Source organism: Trichosurus vulpecula, chromosome 2 (assembly GCF_011100635.1).
Source record: "Trichosurus vulpecula isolate mTriVul1 chromosome 2, mTriVul1.pri, whole genome shotgun sequence".
NCBI lineage: Eukaryota > Metazoa > Chordata > Mammalia > Diprotodontia > Phalangeridae > Trichosurus > Trichosurus vulpecula.
In genome coordinates, this window is record NC_050574.1 from 326,106,615 (window position 1) to 326,130,258 (window position 23,644).

Consider the following 23,644-nt stretch of genomic DNA (forward strand, 5'->3'; position numbering starts at 1 on the left):
TCAGACTCTTTGTGAGCCCATTTGGTTAAGATACTGAAGTGGTTTGCCATTTCCTTCTCCAGCTCATTTTACAGATGAGGAAACTGAGGCAAACAGTATTAAGTGACTTGCCCAGGGTCACACATCTACTAAGTATCTGAGGCTGGATTTAAACTCGGGATGATGAGTCTTTATGACTCCAGGCCTGGCACTGTATTCACTGAGCCTGTGTATATATAATAAACAAAGTATTTAAATATGAGTTATAGCTAAATATTTAAGTATACATGTACACACACAATGGTATATATACACAAAATATAGAGAGAGTATGTATATTATACACATGCAAAAAATGTATTCTATATGCTATACATACGTAGTATGTATACTATACACAAAATAATTATATATATAATGTATATATATGAAATCTCATTTGAGCCTCAACATGCCTATCCTTCCCCCATCCAGTCACTATATGTTCCTGAATCCACAGCACTCCTATTTCTTTTGTGTCTTTGTGTTTATTATTTCCTGATATTAGATGAATTGAGTATTGGAGACAGAACAGGACAAGCTACAAGCTTGTAAGTTTTGGAAGGTCAGATGAACTCCTCCCCCCGACCCCCAAAATCCAGCAACTGGAGTTTCTTAGAGGGAGAGAGACAGAGAGACAGAGACAGAAGGAGGGAAGGAGGAAGAGAGAGTTTGAGAAAGAGAGAGAGATGGGGGGAAGGGAGAGAGAGGGGGGGGAGAGAGAGAGAGCAGAGAGAGAGAGAGAGAGAGAGAGAGAGAGAGAGAGACACAAAGTAGTTAAATATAAACATACACACAGAGTATCCCCAAAGTATGTGTAGAAAGGTAAATGGATATATATATATACATATATACATGCATACATACATTTGCATATACATACATATATGTACATATATACAAAGCTGCTAAATAGCTAAATATAAATATATATACTACATAGAGAGTTAAATATATGCACAAAGTGGTTAAATATTAAATAAGTTAATCTCCTTAGAGTGTTATCTCCACCTTTCCTTGCACTTCACCTTAGCTGCCTGGACTGCCCAGCATTCCCTCCACCCATCCACTCAGAGGCTCCAGCTTCCAACATTGGGTCAGGGTCTCATTTCCCAAGACCCGGCTGTTCTTTAGCTTCACTGACAAGCGTTACTCCTTGGCTAAAGCCCCTGTTGGAACCTTCAGCGCAGGGAGGAGGAAAGGAACAAATTAAAGCCCTGGACTTAAAAGACATCAGACACATCAGACGAGGGCACTCAGTATACGAAGAATGAAGTGCCTGTTTCAAAGGGACAGCCAAAGTCGTTCTAAAGCTGGCTGTCACCTGAGAGAGCAAGCTGACAGTTACAGGATGTTTCAAGCTCTCTTCTGATTTATCCACCAATTGGGAGTCTGTAAAGGGACCCTGTAGTCAGATCAACTGTATTTTATATTCAGATTCATGTCACAGATCATCCTTATATTAGCATATTTTCTTATCGTGGAATCATAAAGACACAAAGAGTTTAAGTCATTTTCCCAAGATGGTTATAAAAATAGAACTAGAACCCAGGTATAGTATTTTGACAAATCCCTTCTGCAAGAGGTCTTATCCTATCCTATCCTACCCTGCTCTGCCCAACCCCTCTGCTGCTGGTGTCTTCCTCGGACAATACTTTTCATTTACAACCCATGTATCTTGTTTGTCTATAGTTGTTTGTATGTAGTCTCCCCAATTAGAATGTAAGCTTCTTGGGGGCATGGACTGTGTTTATGCCTTTCTCTGTGTACATCGTACAGTGCCTGGAACATAGTAGGCATTAAATAAATGTTTATTGGCAGACTGACTGACTTTGTATCCTCAGGGCTTAATACAGTGCCTATGGGAAAATAATTTTAAAAATTAAAAAAAATACAGTGCCTAGCACATAGTAGGAGTTTAATAAATGCTTGTTAATTGACTGAACCGCTGTCGTTTCCACCATGCGATTTTGTCTCATTCTTTCTATTCCTCCAGAATCTGCTAGAACAAGGTGAAGCTTTTTTAGAGGCCAAAGTAAGGAGTGATATGTCTTTTTTCCTCTTTAATCATTATTTTGCTAAATCCAGCTGTGTTAAAGGATCACAGAAACTTAAATGTGTAAGAAATTTCAGAGGCTGTTTAGTCCAACCCATACTTGACCAAGATAGACCTCTCTACAATATACCTGACAAGGAGTCATCCAACCTTTGCCTGAAGACTTGTAGTAAAGGGGAACCCATTCTTCCCAGAGGCAGCCTACTTCACTTCTCGTTTCAGTCATGTACTGACCCTTCATGGCCCCTTTTGGGATTTTCTTGGCAAAGATACTGGAGTGGTTTGCCATTTCCTTCTCCAGCTCATTTTATAGATGAGAAAACTGAGGCAAACAGGGTTAAGTGACTTGCCCAGGGTCACACAGATAGTAAGTGTCTGAGGTCTCGACTCCAGGCCCACCACCCCATCCAGTGTACCACCTACCTGCCCACTTATGGACAACTTCACTTTTTGGAAAGATTCTCCTCTCTCCAATTGAAATTGACTTTTCTTACAGATTCATCACACTGCTCCTCATTCAGCTCCCCGGGGCAAAATAAAACAGGTCTAATAATCCCTCTTCCACATTAATTATCCCTTCAACTACTTGAAGGCAGTGATCACATCCTCCCTGACTCTCTTCCCCAGTATAAACATTCTGGTTCCTTCAACTAATCCTTCTATGACATGATCTTAAGGCATTACTAGCCTTGTTACCCTCCTCAAACCACTCTCCAGATACACCACGTCTCTTCCTAATAGGTGATGCCCGTACGTGAGCCCCGGTACTCTACAGATCATGAATTCAGAGCTGAAAGCGACCTTGCAGACTAGCCCACGACCTCATTTTACAGATGAAAAACTGAGGCCAAGAAAAGTTAGATGACTTGCCCAAAGTCACACAGGTAATAAGGAATAATGGTGGGAACTGACTCGGCACCCTTCTCCAAGTCCAGCACACTTTCCACTCTAACAGAACAGAGTAGAATAGAACATCTCCCTAGCTCTCATAATGTAGTCTAAGATCACATTAACTTTTTTGAGTGCCATATTACACTCTTGACTGTGAGCTGAAGCAATAAGGGACAAACAGAAAGTAATACCTCAAAGAAATGATAGTGAGACATATGAAAACCCCAAGAGACAGAGTTTCTGGTGTAATTAATAATCAATTTATTAATTAGGCTAGTTGGCAATCAATAAATTGATGATCAGTGGTTTCTCCACATAACCAAAGATACCAAGGGAGACCCTAAAATGTCTTCAATATCTTCTGAAAGGGAACTCCCCTGATAAGTGAAAATCAGCCCTGACTGGTGGACATTTTATGAGGAGGTAGGCTAAAAGTCTTCAGTTCCTCCTGCTGAGAACATGGCTTGATCATGAGATTCAGGGGAAGCCATTTCTATCTGGACCTCCCTGGATAGTTTTTTCTTCATGAGCTGGGTTTCCCTAAACTTTTATGGAGGGAACCAAGGACAGGAGTTTTTCCCCCAAGTTAAAGCTCTCTGAGACTGGATTCCGTTTACACTCTAAACAGAAATTAGGTCTCCCATTTGAGTGGGGTCCAACCCATTTAATTAAAGAGAATGTGCTTTGAGGGCTAAGAGCATATCACTCAGCCATGCCCTTCAGAAAGTGACTGACCTTTTCAGGAGTTGGGTTTTAATAGAAATAAAAGGAAAAGAGTCAATCACAAACTAATAATTAGTTGTTAATATAATAGCATAATATTAATTTCTCTCCTAGGGAGGATTGCATAGGCAAAGGGCAAGTGTACTTCCAAGTATGAGGAACAACATAAGGAGAGGTTTAAGTGAAAGGTTAATTAATGGATGTGTGGGAGTGGTCAGTCAGTCAGGGATCTGGTAGACAAAATTGAATGGATAGAGAGGGATTAAAATATTGAAGAACTTTGAATGCTTGACAGAAAACAATTTGAACATTAACCTTTAGGCAATGGGGAGCCATTGAAAATTTTTGAATGATGCAATGACATGACAAAATGGGTGTTTTAGGAAGATTACTCTAACAGGGGAATGTAGGATAAATTCTTGAGGAGAGAGTTTGGAAGCCAGTTAGGAAGTTATTATAATACTCTAAGCATAAGGGCCAGGATTCAAGTATGTCAGAGGAAACTAATGGGATAAATGAGAGACAGCTTTTTTAATAAAAAAACAAATTTATGGACTTGATAAACATGAAGAAACAACATATTCCATCTACAAGCAAGAGTTAGGATTGTCTGTGAAAATATGAATTTAGTAGGTGTAGTTTGCTTTCGTAAGTACATATTTCATAGCCAGAAGTTCACTCTCCACTGACGTAGCAAATGGACTAGTTACTGCCTTGTTTGCAGGACATGGGGACTTGGCTACACTCCTAGGCTGAGTCAAACAGTTTATTCTTCAGGGCTGGCTCCTCCCTGGACTCTGCTTTTGGAGACTCTGTTAGAGACGCCAGTTGCTCGACATCGGGTGGTTCTTCTGGTCTTTCAAAGCTTAAAAGTTTGTAACTATTCCATCTCCGATACTCATTCCCCTAATATCAGGAAGGGAATAAATACAAGACACAAAAGAAATAGGGGCACCCTGTATTGGATGTTTAGCAACTAGATGGGAGAGGGGTAGGGGTACTCTGAGTCTGAAATGAAATCATTCACGTAAAGCACTTTGTAAACCTTAAAGAATTACATAGAGACAGCTAAGTGGTGCAGTAGGTAGAGTGCCCAGCCTAGACTCAGGACAACTTATCTTCCTGAGTTCAAATCTAGCCTCAAGACACTTACTAGTTGTGGGACCCTGGGTAAGTCACTTAACTTTGTTTGCCTCAGTTTCGTCAAATGTAAAATGAGCTGGAGAAGGAAATGGCAAACCACTCCAGTGTCTTTACCAAGAAAACCCCAAATGGAGTCACAAAGAGTCAGACACAACTGTAAACAACTGAACAACAACAAAGAACTACACGTATGCCAGTTATTGTTGTCATCCTCGGTATTATAGTCCTAGGGTCACTAGGCCTCCAGTATTGTTCCATCAGATATTGAGCTCCCTCAGAGTGGGAACTGTTTCCTTTTTGTATCTCTGGTGCTTAGAAGAATGCCTAGCACAAAATAAGTGCCTAATAAATGTTTATTCATTGATTGATGATGACCCCATTCCCTCAGACTTCTATAGCCCTCCTGCTGAGCCCAAGCAATATTTATAGAACAATATAGTGATGTGCTGGTAAATGTTTATCTCTGGAGGAAAAAAAATTATGTACATACACTTTAAAGTTTAATCTGCATTATTAACACTTCTTTAAGTCTAGACAATCAACAAAACAATAAATCATGCCCTGATTTACACCAGGATACAACAGCAATGCAGCCATTTCTGAGGTACAAATGCTCACACTGGAAAATGTTATAGTTGACCTCTAGCAAGCAGGTTAGAGCTGGCTTCAGCACACCCCTGGGGAGGAGTTTCCCCTATGGAGCAGCTCACAGAAATTCTTGCCTTGTTGGACACTGAAGAAAGGGAAACTTCATCTGTTCAAGCCTTTCATATGACATTCAGTTCAAGCTCAACAGACATTTAAGAACCGTTTTGTCACCACAAAGTAAAATGAAAAGAAATATAGAATTCCTCCTAATCCTCTGAAGCGAGGAGAGAAAGAGGACCTCTATCACACATTTTTGGAAGCAGGTTCAGTAAACTCCACATGGATCAGCAGCAGGCAGAACATTTACTTGGTTAAAATTAATTATGATGGGCCGACTGACCAATGGGGATACAGTCAATAGAATATGCTTAAAAGGTTCCTTATTTATATCCCCCTCCCCATTTGTCTTTTATTTTTATCTGTGTATTTTGTAAATGTTTCATGAATGCCCTTTTCATCCTTTTTATTTTGGGTGGGGGGAGATATAGTAGAGAGAGGGGAGCCACTCTATGATTCCCCATACACTGACATACTTCAATATCAGTCTTCTGGACCTATGATTAGTCAATGCATTACATTAGTCAGAGCTATTAAGCCTTTCAAAATTGTTTTCCTTTATAATATTATAGTCATTGTTCTCCTGGTTCTGTTTATTTTATTCTGTATCAGTTCATATGTGTCTTCCCAGGTTTATCGGAATCCATCTCTTTCACCATTTCTTCCAATATATTAATATTCCATTACAACTACATACTATAATTTATTCAATCATCTTACAGTTGATTGGCTCCTATTTTGTTATCAGTTCTTTGCTATGACAGAAAGAGCTGATATATATATATATATATATATATATACACATACACATACACATATATAATACTGTGTCCTTTCTCTCTTCCTTTGATCTGATACTTCTGGGTCAAAAGACAAGCATAGTTTGATAACTTCTGGGATACAGTTCAAAATTGTGTTCCAGAATGGTCAGACCAATTCATAGCTACCTGCAATTCCCAGAGCCCTTCCAACAATTGTCACTTGCCATCTTTACCATTTTTGCTAATCTAATGTGTTTCAGATGGAAACTCAGAGTTAGTTTCATTTGAATTTCTCCCATTTTAGTGATTGAGAATTTTTTTTCATATTGTTGTTGATAGCCAGCATTTCTTCTTTTGAGAACTGCCATCTGTATCCTTTGATCACTGGAATGACTTTTTTTCTTATATATTTGCAGCAATAGAAGATATGAGTCATTTCAAAGAAGAAGTAAGCAGGTTTTAGTTAATCGGGCACAGTCAAAGAGTACTGACTAGAAATGGCAGTACCACTAACTAAAATAGGCAAGAACATTGAGAGAGAATTCTAGTTTGCAGAATAAGATGTTGTGACTGCATATGTATAACCAGTCTCAAATTGCTTGCCTTCTTAATGAAGGGGGGAAGAGAGGGAGAAATGGAGAAAATTTGAAACTCAAAAAAATTTTAAACGAATGTTAAAAATTGTTAGGGGGAAAATAAAATATTAAATTAAAAAAGAAAAGGACAAGTTGATTTACTTGGTTTGAGACCTTTTAAAAAAAATACAAGGGTCACAGGATTATTGAACTAGAATTGGAAGGATTCTCAAAGGCTCTCCTGTCCTACCTCATCTTTTTATAGATTAGGAATCTGAGGCTAAGGGAATTTAAGTAATCTGCTCAAAGTCACAAATGTAAAAAACATGAGAGGATATGAACCCAAATCTTCTGACTCAGCTAGGTGATATGGTAGATAGAGTGCCAAGCCTGGAGTCAGGAGGACTCATCTTCCTGAGTTCAAATCTGGCATCAGACATTTACTAGCTGGGTAACCCTGGGCAAGTCAAATGACAAACCCTGTTTGCCTCAGTTTCCTCATGTATAAAATGATCTGGAGAAGGGAATAGCAACCACTCCAGTATCTGCCAAGAAAGTCCTGAATGGGTTCATGAAGAGTTGGGCATCTTAGAACAAGTTTTCTTCCTACTGTACAACCATGTCTCCCTTAAGTACTAGACTAGGCTGTTGAGATAATCCCCGGGAGTCCTTAAAAGGCTATTAAGTTTGAAGGGACAAGTATCCAAATGTCCAAATAAAAATAAGCAATAAGAAGTAGGGAAGATGGTCTTTGAGGCCCTTTCCAGCTCTACATTTGTGATACTATGAAAGATATGAGACTGGACCTAGGGTAAAAGGTCAAGTTTAGAAGTGTAGTCATGTGAGTCGTGCCCAGAGAGGCTAAAGTCATGAAAGAGAGTGAGTTCTCTTGAGCAATGAGCATGTGAATGATTCAAGACAATTTCAAAGGACTCATGATGAAAAATGCTGTCCACAGCCAGAGAAAGAACCAATGGAGTCCAAATGCAGATTGGAGCATGCTATTTTTCACTTTTTTGCGGTTTTTTTTTTCCTTTTGGTCTGTTTCTTCTTTCACAACATGACTAATATGGAAAGATGTTTTATATGATTGCACATGTATAACAAATTATTTACTGTTTATGGAAGTGGAGAGGCAAGGGAGAGAAGAAGAAAATTTGAAACTCAATTTTTTCTAAATAAATTTAGAAAAATGTCCTTATATGTAATTGCGAGAAAAAAATAAAATATTATTTAAAAAAAGAAGATGGAGAAAAGAAGTAAAGATCCAAGGCCCAAAGCAGGTTTGCATCTAGGAGGCTGAATAAACTGCAAATTCAATATGTGTCAACCAACTGTGTGGCACAACAGCCAAGGAAGTTAATGCCGCAGAAAGTTAAGAGAGGCACGATGTCCAGGATGGGGAAGGTGATAGTCCTGCTGTATTCTGCACTTGTCTGATCACATGGGTTCAATTTTGGGTGCCACATTTCAGCAAGGTCATTGATGAGCTGGAGCATATCCAGGACAAAGTGACCAGGAGAGTGATAGGCCTGGAAACTCTGCCATGAGAGCATTGGTTCAAGGAATTGGTATATTTAGCATGGAGAAGAGAGAACCTGACAGCAGTTGTGGAGAAGGGAGATTGAACTTGCTATGTTTGGTCCCAGAATGTGGAACTAGAGACAGGTGGGTAAATGAATTAATCAGTGGATATAGTCCTAGATCTGAAATCAAGAGCATACAAGTTCAGATCTGGACTCAGACACATTATAACCATAGAACCATGAGCAAGGCACTTAACCCATCTCTGCCTCAGTTTCTTCATCAGTAAAATGGGGATTATATTAGCACCTACCCAGGGCTGTTGTGAGGATCAAACAAGATGACAGACATAAAGTGCTTTGTAAGTGTTAAAGAATTATACAATTATTAGTCATTACTACTGCTGCTGCTGCTACTACTACTACTACTACTACTACTACTATTACTACTGAAGAACAGTGAGTAGAACTTGCAGAGAGGTTGTTTTTAGCATGATGTAAGAAAAAAATTACTAAGCAAAAGTTTAATGGCTTGGCCTAGCCTGGGAAGGTGATGGGTTCCTCCTCTTTGGAGGACTTCCAAGTATAGGCTGGATATCACCAACCACTTGTCAAGCAGGAAGATATATTACAAGGGAATTCATATTCAAGTATAGTGTGGACTGAGAAAGTCTATGATTCTATTATAGGGACTTGTTCAAAAGGGGATTCATAATCAAGTGTAGTTTGGACCCAGAGGGTCTATGATTTTACAAACATATAGACCTAAGCCCTTGCTTGATTCTCCTAATGGCAGCTTGGTTAATGAGTCCTCAAAGACAATGGAATCAGCATTCTTTTAAAATTAGAATAACATATGGGAAGGAGATCAGACTGAATTAATGAATACTCTGAAATTTAGAAGATAAAAGAGTTTAGCTAAATCAAGAGAATTTGATTTGGAGTCTTTTTATTCTCCAAATTCCTCTTTTAGGACTCTTCTACCCAACCAAGAACCTGTCCCCATATTTAATTCCTGCCCGCGCTGGCTCTCAGCCAGCCATCATAATTACCCCCCCCAAATTGTTAGTTGCTTTATCATGGTATAAGGCCTCCCACGGGGTAGTTTTCTTTTAATTGGGGACTCTTTCAAGATCCAAACAACTGCAAAGGGTTTATTTGTGTGTGGTTTCCTCACTAGAGTGAAAGCTCCTTGACAACAGGATTGTTTTTTGCCTTTCTTTCTATCCCCAGAATTTAGTACAGTACCTCACGCGTAATAAACATTTAATGACTGCTTCTTGGTTGACTGAAAGGGTAGAATTTCAGGATAGCTAAGTATCTGCTGTGGGGCAAAGCACTGTACTAGTTACTGGAACTAGTTTAAATAAGATAAGAGTTCCTGCCTTCTTAGAATTTAAAGTCTCATGGAAGATAGGGGAGGAAATGGGAGAGAAGAAACCTAAATAACTATAATATATAATATTATGTAAGTGCATCAGAGAAGTGCAAAACAAATGCAACTTTTCCCAGGGGAAAAAAGTATGACCTCAGGGAGAAACAGTCAACCAACAAACATTGAGTAAGTCCCTACAAATGCCAAGCACTGAGCTGGACCAGGGAAGACTTTAAGAAAAAGGAGCCATTTGAATTAGGTTTTAAAGTAATTTTAAAGTAATTCAATAGGCAAAGAAAAAAAGAAAGAAATGGGGTGAGAAACAGCCTGGGCAAAGGTATTGAGGTGGTAAAACGTAGAGTCTGTTATGAGCAAAGAGTAATCCAATTTGACTGGAACCCTGAGTATTTGTGGGAACAGTCATAGTGTCTTATTATATAACTTTAAGGTTTAAAAAGGACTTTACGTATGTCACCTAATTTGATTTTTACCACAACCTTGCAAAGTTGAAAGGTATCAATATCTCTATTTTTCAAATGAAGAAACTGAGATATAGAATGCTTGTTACTTACCAAAGGTGACATAGCTTACTAGTGGCAGGATCAAGATTTGAACCCAGATCTTCTAAGTCCAAATCTAATGCTTTTTTTTTCTTTTTAATTACACCTATACAAGGCAGGGTGTTGTCAGATTGTATGGGGCCTTGAATGTCAGGCAAAGGAGCCTGAACTTTACTCAGTTGACAACAAACACTTGCTGAAGACTTTTGTATAGAAAGTGAGAAAGGTGTCTTTCTGTGGTATGAAGAATGGATTGTCAAGGGGAGGTTGTGAGAATTGAAACCTCTGTTAGAAGATGACTAAGTCTGGCCCTGCTCCTGAGACCACAAGAAAAGAGAACTAACATTTGAGGTGACCTAGAGATTCTGTAAGTGCTATGATAAGCAGTGTGGTTCAGTGGCTAGAGACCTGAACTGGGAGTCAGGAAGGCCTGATTTGTTTTTAAAAGGTGGATGATGGTTACACCTGGCAAAGAAACTGCCCTCTGCAACTATGTCCCTTCCCTCCCCTAGCAGCCCCCACACTCTCCTCTATCCCCTGGGTCGATTTAAGAATTGTACCATGAAGTTAAAAAAAAAAGGACCGCCCAGGATTTATTTCATTTCAGTTATGGGCTAAGAACATATAAAAGTGAGTGAGAACAATTCAAAAAACTTCTGAAAGCCCATAGTGATTGGATTGGTTTTTTTAATAGTCTTTCTTTCTTTAAGAGTTTTTTTCTATTCTAATGAGCAACCTTTCTAACATTTTCTAGCTCTGTCTTTATTTATGGTCTAACCAGAAACCAAGGCACCCTGGCAGTTTAAACACCATGTGATGATGACTAAATACATTCAACCACCAAGGGAAATCACCAGTAAACTCATTATCAATTAACATTCATTGAACTGTAGTTTTCCCCAGTCCCTTCTGGGTAATGAATGAGCAGATTATCGAGTGGCCAGATTCCCATTTGGATTACACAGGCGGGCAATGCCAGGCCTGGAGGGCGACGGTGGGAGGCAACCAAGTGAAAGGGTAGAAACAACTGAGATAAAAGAAAAGGTCTGATAAATTCTCGACTTGCCAGGCTGAGAGTTTCATCTCTCCCAAAGCAGAATAAGCTGTAAGATAAACTGTTCCTCAGGCCTGATACCAATCAGCCAGGAAAAAAAGTGGTTAGCAGAATCATAATTAACTAAGTGGTCAGATCAATCGACAAGCATTTATGAAGCATTTATTGTATGCTATCGATTTCACTTCTGTGACATTTCTCCAATACGTCCCCTTCTGTCCTCCGACACTGCCACCCCCCTGGTGCAGGCCCTCATCCTCAAGCCTTGACTACTGCAATAGCCTGCTAGTGTCTGTACCTGCCTCAAGTCTCCCCCCCACGCCAGTCCATCCTCCATTCAACCACCAAAGTGATATTCCTAAACTGCAGGTTCAACTGTGTCACCTATTCCCCAACCCCCGCTCCAGTGGCTCCCTAGCACCTTCAACTTAAAATATGAAATCCTCTGTTTGTCATTCAAAGCCCCTCATAACCTAGCCCCTCCTCCCTACCTTTCCAGTCTTCTTAGGGAATGGAGACTCACAGCTGGAGCTACTGAGCAAAGACTTCATATAAAAGGTGAAGCTTGAGTCAGAGCTAGCGCAGGACAGAACAAGGCTTTGCCTCAGATTCTGATATCTGAAATGCACACTTCACTGTCGGGGATACATTTTAAGGCTTCATCCCTAGAGGTACAACAGTCCACAGGGCTTTCTTTAGTCTTCTGGAGACTCAGGGCACAAGCATCCCAATAAGACTCTTAGCTTCCCATCCCAGCACTAGCGCCACATGGCAAAGAGATGAAGCACTACTTCCCCTTCTCTTCCCAGCAGCCCTCCTCATTGTCCTCAATCCCCTGATTCAACTTAATTTGACCAAGCAGAGTTCCCATCACTTCAGTCTCTATTCTTTAGTCCTGTGGAAGTGCCCATTCCATCCTGTGTGTATTCATAATACCAAGAAAAGGGAACACTAGCGCTAGCCAGACATATAGACTAGATTTTATGAAAGCAAATTTTTAAAAAGTTAAAGAGCAAGTAAGAATGGTTTCATGGGTAGAGTCTCCAATGGGGAATGCAGCACATTAGCAGAGCTGTAACTTGGGTAAAGGCAGCTGGGTGGCTCAGCAGATAGAGCACTGGGCTTGGATTCAGGAAGACTCATCTTCCTGAGTTCAAATCTGGCCTCAAACACTTACTAGCTGTATGACCCTAGGTAAGTCACTTAATCCTGTTTGCCTCAGTTTCCTCCATCTATAAAATGAGCTGGAGAAGGAAATGGCAAACCACTCCAGGATCTTTGCCAATAAAACTCCAAACAGGGACATGACCAAAATAACATAGCAACAACGGAAGAGTTAGGCAAGATTACTGGTCTGTTGTTGCATGGCGCTGACATTTAGAGAGTGTAGAAATCTCTTACTGTTTCTCAGTAACATAGAAATAAATGAGCTTAGCATCTAGGTAGTAATAACAGGGTAAAATCCAGAAATACCAATCCTTCCTCTCCCAGGTGCCCCTCTCTTGACCAGATCTTCTCTCCTTCTCCAAGCAAGCATCAATGGAGTCCTGCAGCCTATGTCTCTGTACCCCCAACTGTATTTGCAATTAAAAGTTGATTTAATACATTTTATACTGTTTGCCCCAGAGGCAAAAGTTGTTAGTTACAACTTTGATCATGGAGAGTGCAGCCGAAATTCTAGTTATTATCTCCTCCCCACCCCACCATAAAACTCTGACCAAGTAAACTCTTCTTTAAAAAAAAAATCTTGATATCTCTTGTTTTTGCATCATTTCCTTCAGTATTCCTCCTCTACCTCCCCCCCAGAAAGCCATCAATTACAACCAAGAATATTTTTTCTAATAAGTGAAAGAGAAATCAGTGAGCAAAACCAATTAACATATTGAAAAAAATCTAATGTGATAGGCAATGTTCCACACCTATGGACCACTCCTCCCCACCTCTGCAAAAGAGTAAGGATGGAGGTGGAGGGGAGCTTTATTCTCATACCTCATCTTTAGGTCCGAGATTGGTCTTCATAATTTCATAGCATTCAATTTCAGTTTAGTGGTGGTTTTTCTTTCCACTTACATTGCTGTACTCACTGTGAATGTAGTTTCTTGGCTCTGCTTACTTCACTTAATCACACACATACTTTCTAAGGAGAAAAGAAAGAAAGAGGAATATATCCCCCCAAAAAAGATGGTTTCATAATTTTCTTTTTAAAAATAAATTGTGTTAATATGTTTTGTTTTACATCATCTACATTGCACAAAGTATGTTTCCCTCTCCCCCTCCAAAAGATTCAATATTTATATAATTCCAGCCCCAAAGCCCATTGACATAGGATGCTCTCTTTATTGTGGGCAGTACCTGTATAAGGGGCAGGGAGGAGCTGTCAAGACTGAAAGATCTCTTCAGCTCCATCAATGTTCTCTTCCAGTCGCTGAGTTTCTTCAGACTTCACACACTTCTAGCTGCCAGTTTCAAGACAGAAGATGGAAGAAGCCAATCCCACTTCAAGCTGATGAAGGAAAAGAATCTGAGAAGACGTGAGAGGAACTGACAGTCTCTAAAACCTCCCTATCCCCAGCTCCTTGCTTTAAAGGCTTTGGGAAGTTCTTCCTTTAGTGAGATCCAAGACTCTCTCTTGGTTGACCCAGGTTATTTCATTCCCAGTGGGAGAGAACTCCTTCACTCTGTATTGTCTGGCATATATTCTCCTAGTACGCTATGTCCAATTTCTGTTTTCTGTAATTTGGATAAATTTGGACAAATAATTTGGCTAAATGGGTTCTTGAGTATTATGAATGTTCATTATGGAACTGGTATTTGGCAGAAAGGGAGTCAAGCCTTGGATACAAAGCTTGGGGTCCTTCTGCTTTCCCCAACAATGAAACAATGATCAGAAGTTAGTTTGAACCTGATCCAATTCCTTAGACTAACGATACCTGAGGGAGTAGATAGATACAATTCTAGCCTAGGGCCTTTCTCTCTGAGGAGAGCAGTGTGGTAGCATCTGGCCCCAACTACCTGCTTTCCTTCCCGGCAAAAATTAAAGTCTTCCTTGGAGAAGGAGGAAGGAGAGAAAAGGCTAGAGATGTCTATTCTGCCTCCCTCCCAGACAGTAAACAACATCCCCAGATGCTATATGTGGAACAGAGCCCCCCACAACACATAAGGCCTCACTACATCTGTAACAAAGAATAAAAAAGAGATGGGGAAAAACAGTTTTGCAGCACTTCACACAGTGTCTGGACATAGTAAGTTCTTAATAAAGCCTTCTGGACAGGGGTGGGGAACCTGTGGCCTTAAGGCCACATGTGGCCTTCTTGGTCCTTAAGTGCAGCCTTTTGGCCAAATCCAAATTTTGCAATTAATTTGGATTTGGCCAAAAGTCCTCACTGAAGGACCAAGACGGCTACGTGTGGCCTTAAGGCCACAGGTTCCCCACCCCTGTTCTAGACTAACATCACACATAGTGTTCCATAGCTCCCCATCTCTGCAAAAAAAAGCAGAATAAAGGCATCTCTTCTCTTCTTTGGGGCCAAGCGTGGTCATGATGATTTCCTGGAATATAGTTTCAACTGTTTTGTTATGGTGGTTGTTGTTCTTGCCATTCACATCATTCACTTTCCCTCTGGTTCTGCCTTATGTAATTTTAAATCAGTTTATATAATTCTTCCCATGCTTCTCTGGGTTAATCATATGCATTTTTTTCTTTATACCATAGTAATATCCCATTGTATTCACATATGACAATTTCAGCCATTCTTTTTCACTTCAGAAAGTATGGCTGTAAGAATTTTTACAGAAAGCTTTCTGGTGAGGTCAGATTAAATAGGAGAGTGAAGGAGACAGGAGGAGTGAAAAATAACCAAAGATGAATACAAGAGACCCTGAAGAAACAGTGAGAAAGGCTTAAATCCACAATGAGTTCAAACCCTGAAAAATCCAGAACAAAGAGGTGTTCAGTATAATTGGTTTCCTCAGTGATCCTATGTATTTTATTTTATGCATTTAAAAATATAGTTCTGAGAAGGGGTCCAAAGACTTTGCCAGACTGCCAAGGGGTCCATAACACAAAAAAGAAAAAGCACCCCTGGTCTAGATGCTGGAGAGATGCAAAGCTTAGACTTGGTATGGTCCCTGCCCTCCTGGAATTTACAGGAATAAACTCTGGTTGTAGGGTTACATCTCTGCTCATTAAGCTATATTCCCTGTTGGAGACTCTAACCATAAACAATTAACATGAATATGAAATATGTCATGCATATGCATAACATATTAGCATATGCAACATTACATGGTACGTCCACTAGAGAGTTGTAAAAGTTGTAAAACAAAGTGCTTTGTGAGGTCATAGATTTAGCACTAGAAGGAAGCTCAGATGCATCTTGTCACACTTCATTGTTTTACACTGAAGGCCCAGAGGGTGCAAGTGATTTGCCCAAGGTCACACAAGTAGTCATGGGGCCAAGATTCAACCACAGATCCTCCATCTCCAAACCCTGTGAGAGCTCTTTCTACCTTGCACTAGGCTGACACAAGGGACGACTGGTTTTAGATGTCTTTTAAAGGCCTACCAGTTGATTTTTTCCATGTCCTGAAGTCAGGCTGATCTTTCAGCTGCCAGATGGGTTGAATTCTTCCCTTTGGAAAAAGTAATAATAACATAGCATTCATTTCTGAAAGGAATTTGACTTGTAGACTCTTTGTTAGTTGGAGGGCATTGGTGGGCACGAACAGAGGCTGAACAAACCTTATTGGATAGATTCTTGTCTTCTAACAAACTTGCAACCTGAGGCTTCAAAGACCAAACAAGTTCCTTTGCAGAGTTATTTATCTTTGGTTACCCTAAGCCCCAGCTTCCCGTGGCATGCCTTGCTCTTTATAGAAGCCATCAGGCTGACAGAGCAGAGAGCAGATGGCCTTAATGACTTGGCCTGCAGCCCCTGTCAGCACAGAGACCCCTCCTGCTTCACATTTTCAGCACTGCCACCTGGGGAGTATAAACTGTCCTGCCACAAACAGAGAGCCTTGCTGTCACTACCTCTATCCGTGGCTTGACCCAAAGGCAAGTCTGAGCTGTGTGCTTTCATGTGTGGCCCTGTTCTCTCAAAGATGTTCAAAAGCCCAAACCACTGCTGCCCTGTGCCTGGCAGGGAGAGCCAGGGCTTGGTGGAGGAGGGAGGGGAGGGAGACACCCATACCAAGAGGTTAACCCAGGCTAAAATCAGCTCCACTGACAGTGTGATAAAAAATAATAACTCCTTCCATGACAAGAAACCCAGAAAACCAATCTAGCCCTCAGGATTTCTTGCAAAGCTGTGTTTCCCAGTCGGGGAATTCAGCCTAGCCTGGGAGACAAGTTGGCCAAAACTTCAAACCCTCAGAGATGTGAATAGGCCTGCAAAATTGGTGTGGGCTTCACCTATTTTTACTGCTTATCTTTCCCAGACCTCCCCTCTCCCTTAGCCCAGTCACAAAATCTCAGAGTCAGAAGGAATCTCAGAGGCCTTCAAGTCCCTACCCTTACCTGAACAAGAATTCTTAATATGACATACTCAACCAGTGGTCAGCCGTCCTCCCACTTCTCCCCCATGTCACTGATTAAATCAGTGATCCATGAACTTTTTTAAAAAAATATTTTGATAATTATATTTCAATATAATTTGTTTCATTTATAATCATATGCATTTAAAAACGTCCTTCAATAAAGGGGTCCATAGGCCTCACCAGACTGCCCAAGGAGTCCTTGACACACAAAAAAAGACTAACAGCTGGTGTAAAGACACCATAATCTTCAACAAAGGCAAATACAACATAGAACCTCAGAGCTCCATTCCTCATATCCTCTTAGTAACCAGGCCACAGATTTCCTTAACCAGACAAAGGGAGAAGAAATAGTAAAGACAAGGATGATTATGATTTCTATCAGGTCCTTCCTTGTGTGATTCCTTTCAGGCTTGGCATATGTGGGCAAAATGCTGAATTAATCAGCTGACCTGAGGTAGTAGAATGTCCTAGATACACTGCAATACCTGAAGGCACTATCCATTGAGGAATACCTGGGCCTTGGTTAGAAAGTCCCCTCAATGTGTCTCCCCTTCTCGTTGCTTACTAGGTGAGAGAGAGAGAGAGAGAGAGAGAGAGAGAGAGAGAGAGAGAGAGAGCTGCTTTCAGGACTCCCTGCTCTAAAAGAAAAATCATTTGACCCAACTCCTTCATTTTAAAGATAAGGAGGTTGAGCCCTAGAAGTAAAATGGCAGCTCATGATCACAAGGTCCAGTCATCTATTAGGAAGCTGAGGCCTAGCTGGGAATGTTACTCTCTGTCCTGATATTACTTTTCTCTCCATCTAGAACAGCAGACCTCCAGAGGACATGGCCTCTCCCCTTCTTGCTTCCTACCCTGAAACTGGAACACTAGCCAGAGGCTAACCTATCCTGACTGAAGGGTGACTACAAACTCACCTAACCTACAATTGATGAGATCTAGAACAGGGGTTCTTAATCTTTTGTGTCATAGACCCCTTTGATAGTCTCACGAAACCTATAGACTTCTCAGAACAATGTTTTTAAATATATAAAACAAAATATGTACAATTACAAAGGAAATCAATTCTATTTAACTACAATTAACAGTTTTTTTAAGTTCAAGGGCCCCAAGTTAAGAACCTTGCTAGACCATGCTTCTCATCCCAACCAGCCATCTACCAAAAACTAAGACATACTTCCATATTCAGCAATCTGCTTTGACTTTATGGGACCTGTTCTGCTTTTCCAACTCTTGTTCTAGGGACAGTAATACAATCAATTCTTCCATTATTAGTGGGAAAGACTTGATTATTGCTATGGTCTTAGGGCTCCACTCACTCTGCCTGTGATTTCCTGAATCAAAACTCTCTTCCTTGGCTACTACTCTTCTATTTGTGTTCTCTCCCTTTCGTAGACTATGTTACTTTACTTCCTAAAACTCACTTTCTATATCTGTAGAATAATGGGGTTGGGGTAGAGGACTTTGCAAGTTTCCCCCAGCTCCAAATTCCATAATGATATGATCCTGATATTGGTCCACTAAGTCAAAGGTCCTACTTGAGATTGTTCTGCACGATGGTAGCTCTGTTATCATGTGTGCATCACACTCAGAGCCTAGAAATGATTTCATAATTTCTTGTGCACTAGTGTCAGGAGCCATGTCTCTGAAGTTTATGTCCTCAGTCTGATCTGATCATTGTCACTGACATGTCCACAGGAGTACCATATCATGCTAAGGCAAACTTTCTGTAAAGTTTAAAGATCTGTATTAACAGAATATTATTACCATTAATGTTATGCCATCCTCATCTTTTTCTGTGGAGTTTAGATAGAAATGATCCAAGGACAATTAATGATCCTGTTATTACTCTTATACATTGAATGTTTTACGGGTTATTGCAAAAGATAGATACAACAAAGATGAAACAACGATTCTTGGTAATTGAATAAGAGCATTGGGATCCCAGATCATCTTCTGTAGGCTCCCTAAAACCACTTTTGGGACAGCAACAGTAATGGACAGGATGATGGGGGTGATAAGTACCACCTCCTGTTCCCATATGGTTTCGATTTCTTCTGCCAAATGTCTATACTTTGAAAGCTTTTTCTTCCAAGCAGTTTGAGATTATGAGTATTTGATACGGCAGCATCTGTTAAAAAGGTTGTTCTTAAATTCTAGTAAATCAATGTTATGTCCAAAAGACTGTGGGCAACAGTTTGGTCTGTGATCATGTAGAGTTTGTTGGCTGAGTTCTCAAGGATATTTCGAGGTCTGTTTTTGTAGGACGGGAATTTGTCATCTGTCGGTCCATGAAAGATAGCAAACTTCTGATATATAATTCTAGCTGCTGGGTCACACCTTGCTAAGTATTCAGCATTGCCCCGATGTCCTTCTAGCTTCTGAAGAATGGAATCCATTGTCCCTCTTTCAGAGAATTCACCCTAATTGTTCAGGGCTGACAAATCATTGCTACCAGTTATTCTTTAAATTTCCGCCATTAGACACTGGGCAGGGATAAGTACATTGTGTTGGTCTGTAGGGGTATGTACACCACAACATCTCTAGAACATGCCCCTTCTCTCCTCTGATGCTGCCACCACTCTGGTGCAAGCCATCAGCACCTTTTATCTGGACTATTCAGTAACCTTATGCTGAGTCTGCCTGCCCCAAGTCTTTCCCCACTCCAATCCATCCTCCATTCACCCACTAAAGTAATTTTCCTAAAGCATAGGTCTGACTGTATCCCCACCCCTCCCACCACTCATTCAACTCTGCAAGCTCCCTATCACCTGCAGGATCAAATACAAAATCTTCTGTTTGACAATTCAAAGCTCCCCAAAACCTAGCTTCCCCACCTCCACATCTTTCCAATGTTCTTACATTTTATATCCCAGCACCCTCATGTACTCTTCTAACCAGTGACATTAGCCACCTAGCTGTTCTTCAGACAAGACTCTCTATTTCTGGGCTCCAGGCATTTTCACTGACTCTCCTTCATGTCTAGAATATTCTCCCTCCTCGTCTTCACCTATTGAGTTCCCTGGCTTCCTTCAAGCCCAAGCTAAAATCCCACCTTGCATCAGAAGTCTTTCCCAATCCCTCTTAATTCTAGTGCCTTCCCACTATTAATAATTTCCTATTTATCTTGCATATACCTTGTTCATACATATTGTCTCCTCCATTAGATTATAAGCTCCTTGAAGGCAAGGACTGTTTTGTTGTTGTTTTGTGGGGTTTTTTTGTTTTGTTTTGTTTTGCCTTCCTTTGTATTCCCAGAGCTTAACATGGTGCCTGGTACATAGTAGGCTTTGGGAAAGCTAGATGTCTCAATGGACAGAATACTGGGCCAGGAATCAGGAAGACGAGTTCAAATCCTGCCTCAGAAATTCGCTTTAATCCATTGGAGAAGGAAATGGCAAGCCACTCCAGTACCTTTGGCAAGAAAACCCCATGGACAGTATGGTCCATGGGGGTCACCAAGAGTCAGACACAACTGAACAACAACATAATAGGCTTATTAAATGCTTTATTATTCACTGCCTGACTAACCACCACTCATCTCATATAAAGCTGAATTCTAGGAGCATTCTTAGGGATACATGCTTTTAGGGCCCTGGTCTTTATTCTCTTAGAAAGCGAGAGGGGGAAATGCTACATAGAACATAGGTGTGTAATTAAGCAAGTGAGAAGTCAGTCAATTTTCCATGAAAATCACGCAAGTGACTGACCATCAACAAAACCTATATTTTGACTTCTTTGGCCAGTAAGTAGTATGAAAGGCATGCTGCTTTGGTAAAGAGAGTCCCCACACTGGGAGTTCCAACACCAAAGCAATCTCAGGTCCTCAAGTATCTAGTAGCATGGGTTTGCAGCTGCTCGGCTGAGAAATCATTTACATTCCCTCACCAACCCCCCTGATGTGGTAGGAATTTGTGAGAGGACTGGCCAGGGCATAGTCTGTGGCAGTGGATACAGCTGTATTAAGAGCTGGGCAGAAGGTGTGGTTGCATAAGGCCTGCCACCCCAGCTGCTGGCTCTAGCCCCACACAGAGGAAAGGGTTTCTGAGGCAGCAGATAGGAAGAGGCCTCACTGATTTATAGTTTGATCTGTATCAGGGACTAGTAATTTGGCCTAACTTCAGGCATTTAAAAACACGAAGGCCTCCTTCTCTATCCCTCTGCTGTTTAGGCTCAGAGCAAACAAGAGACTATTTTCTTACCCTTTGCAATAGTGCAGAGGAGAGATGATAGGGAGGAAATACGCATCTTTTAGTCAGTGAACAAACAGGGTTTTTAAATTTTTTTTTTATTTTAGGCAAATATTAAAACTTAAATATATAACAAGAAAAGAAACATTATAAACTCAAATATGAAACTTAAATATAAAATAAGAAAAGAAAAAATAAGTGCACAGCAGAGCACAGAGAGGATTCAAAACATGTAGCAATAACTTATCATTTCAAGAAAGCTTATATATTAAATACTGTGCATTAAGTTGAAAGCTGTCCATCTTTTCTTTGCTTCCTTGTAGGTTTTCTATTGTTCTCTGCTGTATACTTTTTAGTTTCTTCTTTTTCCCCCCTTTTTCCCCCTACTCGCCACCCCAAGGCTACAAATGAGCATGGATACATTTATATATAAGTATTGATATATAAATATACTTACACATATATACACATACATACATTTATAAACATATACTTTCCCTAAGACATTCTACTCTTAATCTTGTTTTTATGTTTGTGCATCTCTTTTTTCCTATCTCTCCTAACTCCTCTACTTTACTTCTACCTGCTACCTTGCCCTAATGTTACTTAGCCTCCCCCCACTCCAGCAATCCCCCCTTGCTTTCCCATTCCCCTAAATCTAAACCTTTTTGTACACCCCCTTGACCTATTCCCACCCCCTCCCCTCTAAAGGTTCCTTCTTTATCCTCCCATTCCCCTAAATCAAAACACCCTTCTATTCCCCCTTTTAAACTATCCCCTCACCCTTCCCTCTAAAGATCCCTCCTTTATCCTCTCCCCCCTCCCTATCCCCTTAGAGTTTTATTTCTTGTTCAAATGTAGAAGACTTTTATACTGTTGTAGATGTATATGTATTTTTCCCTCTTAAACCCATCCCCAATGAAGTAGGTTTCCAGAACTAACAGGCCCCCTCCTCAATCTAATTCCTCTGTGTTGTTTCTTCCTCTTGCACCTCATTTGTATAGGATAATTACTCCTTTAGCTGTTCTTGAACCATTTTACTTTTTGAAGTCATATCATACTCAGGTCTAACCCAATCTTTCCTATAAGCTACCTAATTACCAGTAACTATCTTAGACATAGGTTTTACGTTTTCCATGTAACCATTCTATCCCTATTTAGTTCCTTATAATTGGTCGTTGGTATGTGTTTTATATTTCTCCTGGCTCTTGTCAAATCTTCTATTGAGTTCAGGGTTTCTTTTTAACAGAGTCCTGAAAGTCTGACAGGTGATCAAATGTCCATTTTTCTCCATTCAGAATTATGCTTAACTTTGCTGGGTATATTTTCAGCCAGAACCCTGGTTCTTTTGCTCTTCAATATATAGTGTTCCAAGACCTGTGATCTTTTAGTGTCACCACCGCTAGGGCTTTCATGATTCAAATTGTGGTACCATCATATGTAAATTGTTTTTTTCTTGTTGCTTGTAATATTTTGTGCTTGATCTGGGGGTTTCAGAATTTAACTATAATACGCCTGTGAGTTTTCCTTGTAGGATCTCTTTTAGATGGTGATGGGTAATTTTTTTCTATTTCTACTTTCCCCTTTTGTTCTAATGCTTCAGGACAATTTTCTTTAATTATTTCTTACATTATTATATCAAGATTATTTTTTTAATCAGAACTTTCAGGTAGTACAATTACTCTTATGTTTCCTCTTCTTGATTTGTTCTCTAGATCCATTGTTTTTCTTATAAGAGGTTTCACATTCTCTTTGATTTTTTCATTCTTTATATTTTGGGGTTTTTATTTCTTTATCTCTTATAACTTCACTGGCTTCCCCTTATCCAATTCTGATTTTCAAGGAGTCATTTTCTTCCTTCAGATTCTGGATCTCCTTTTCCAGTTTGTTCCATAATCTTCTAGTTTTTCTTGGATTATTCTTATTTTTCTTTTTAATTTTTCCTCAACCTCTCTCATTTGATTTTTAAAGCATTTTTAAGTTCTTCAATGAATTCTTTTCGGGCAGCTGACCATTTGACATTGCTCTTTGGGGTAGAAGAGGGTTTCTTTGCTTCAATATCCTCCTCTGAAGATGAACCCTGGTCTTCTTTATTCCCATAGTAGCTCTCCATGGTTGGATTCTTTCCCCTTTGCCTGTGCATGTTTTTGGTAATAATTTAGTTTTTATAATCACCTCTAGTCTTGGGGTACGGGGAGTGCCTCTGGACTCTGATCCTCCTCAGTTCTCCCCTCTGACCTTGAGCTCAGACCAAGACCTCCAGCCTCCTGTAAGTGCCCACAGCCAGGGGCTTTCTGCCCCACTGCTTCTGCACTCACCAGGTATGTGCTGGTTCCTTCTCTACCCCCCCACTTCCCCACTCTCACCTCCACCCCATCCCCCCATGCCCCTGTAGCTCAACAGCACAGCTGGGTCTAAGAGTTCCTTGTCAGCAGGGGTTCCCTAGATCTTCCCCAGGTTAGGTGCCCAACTCCCTTCACTGTCCCCAGAAGTAAAAAGTTCCTGTGGATGGGCTGAGGCAGCCTCCCAACC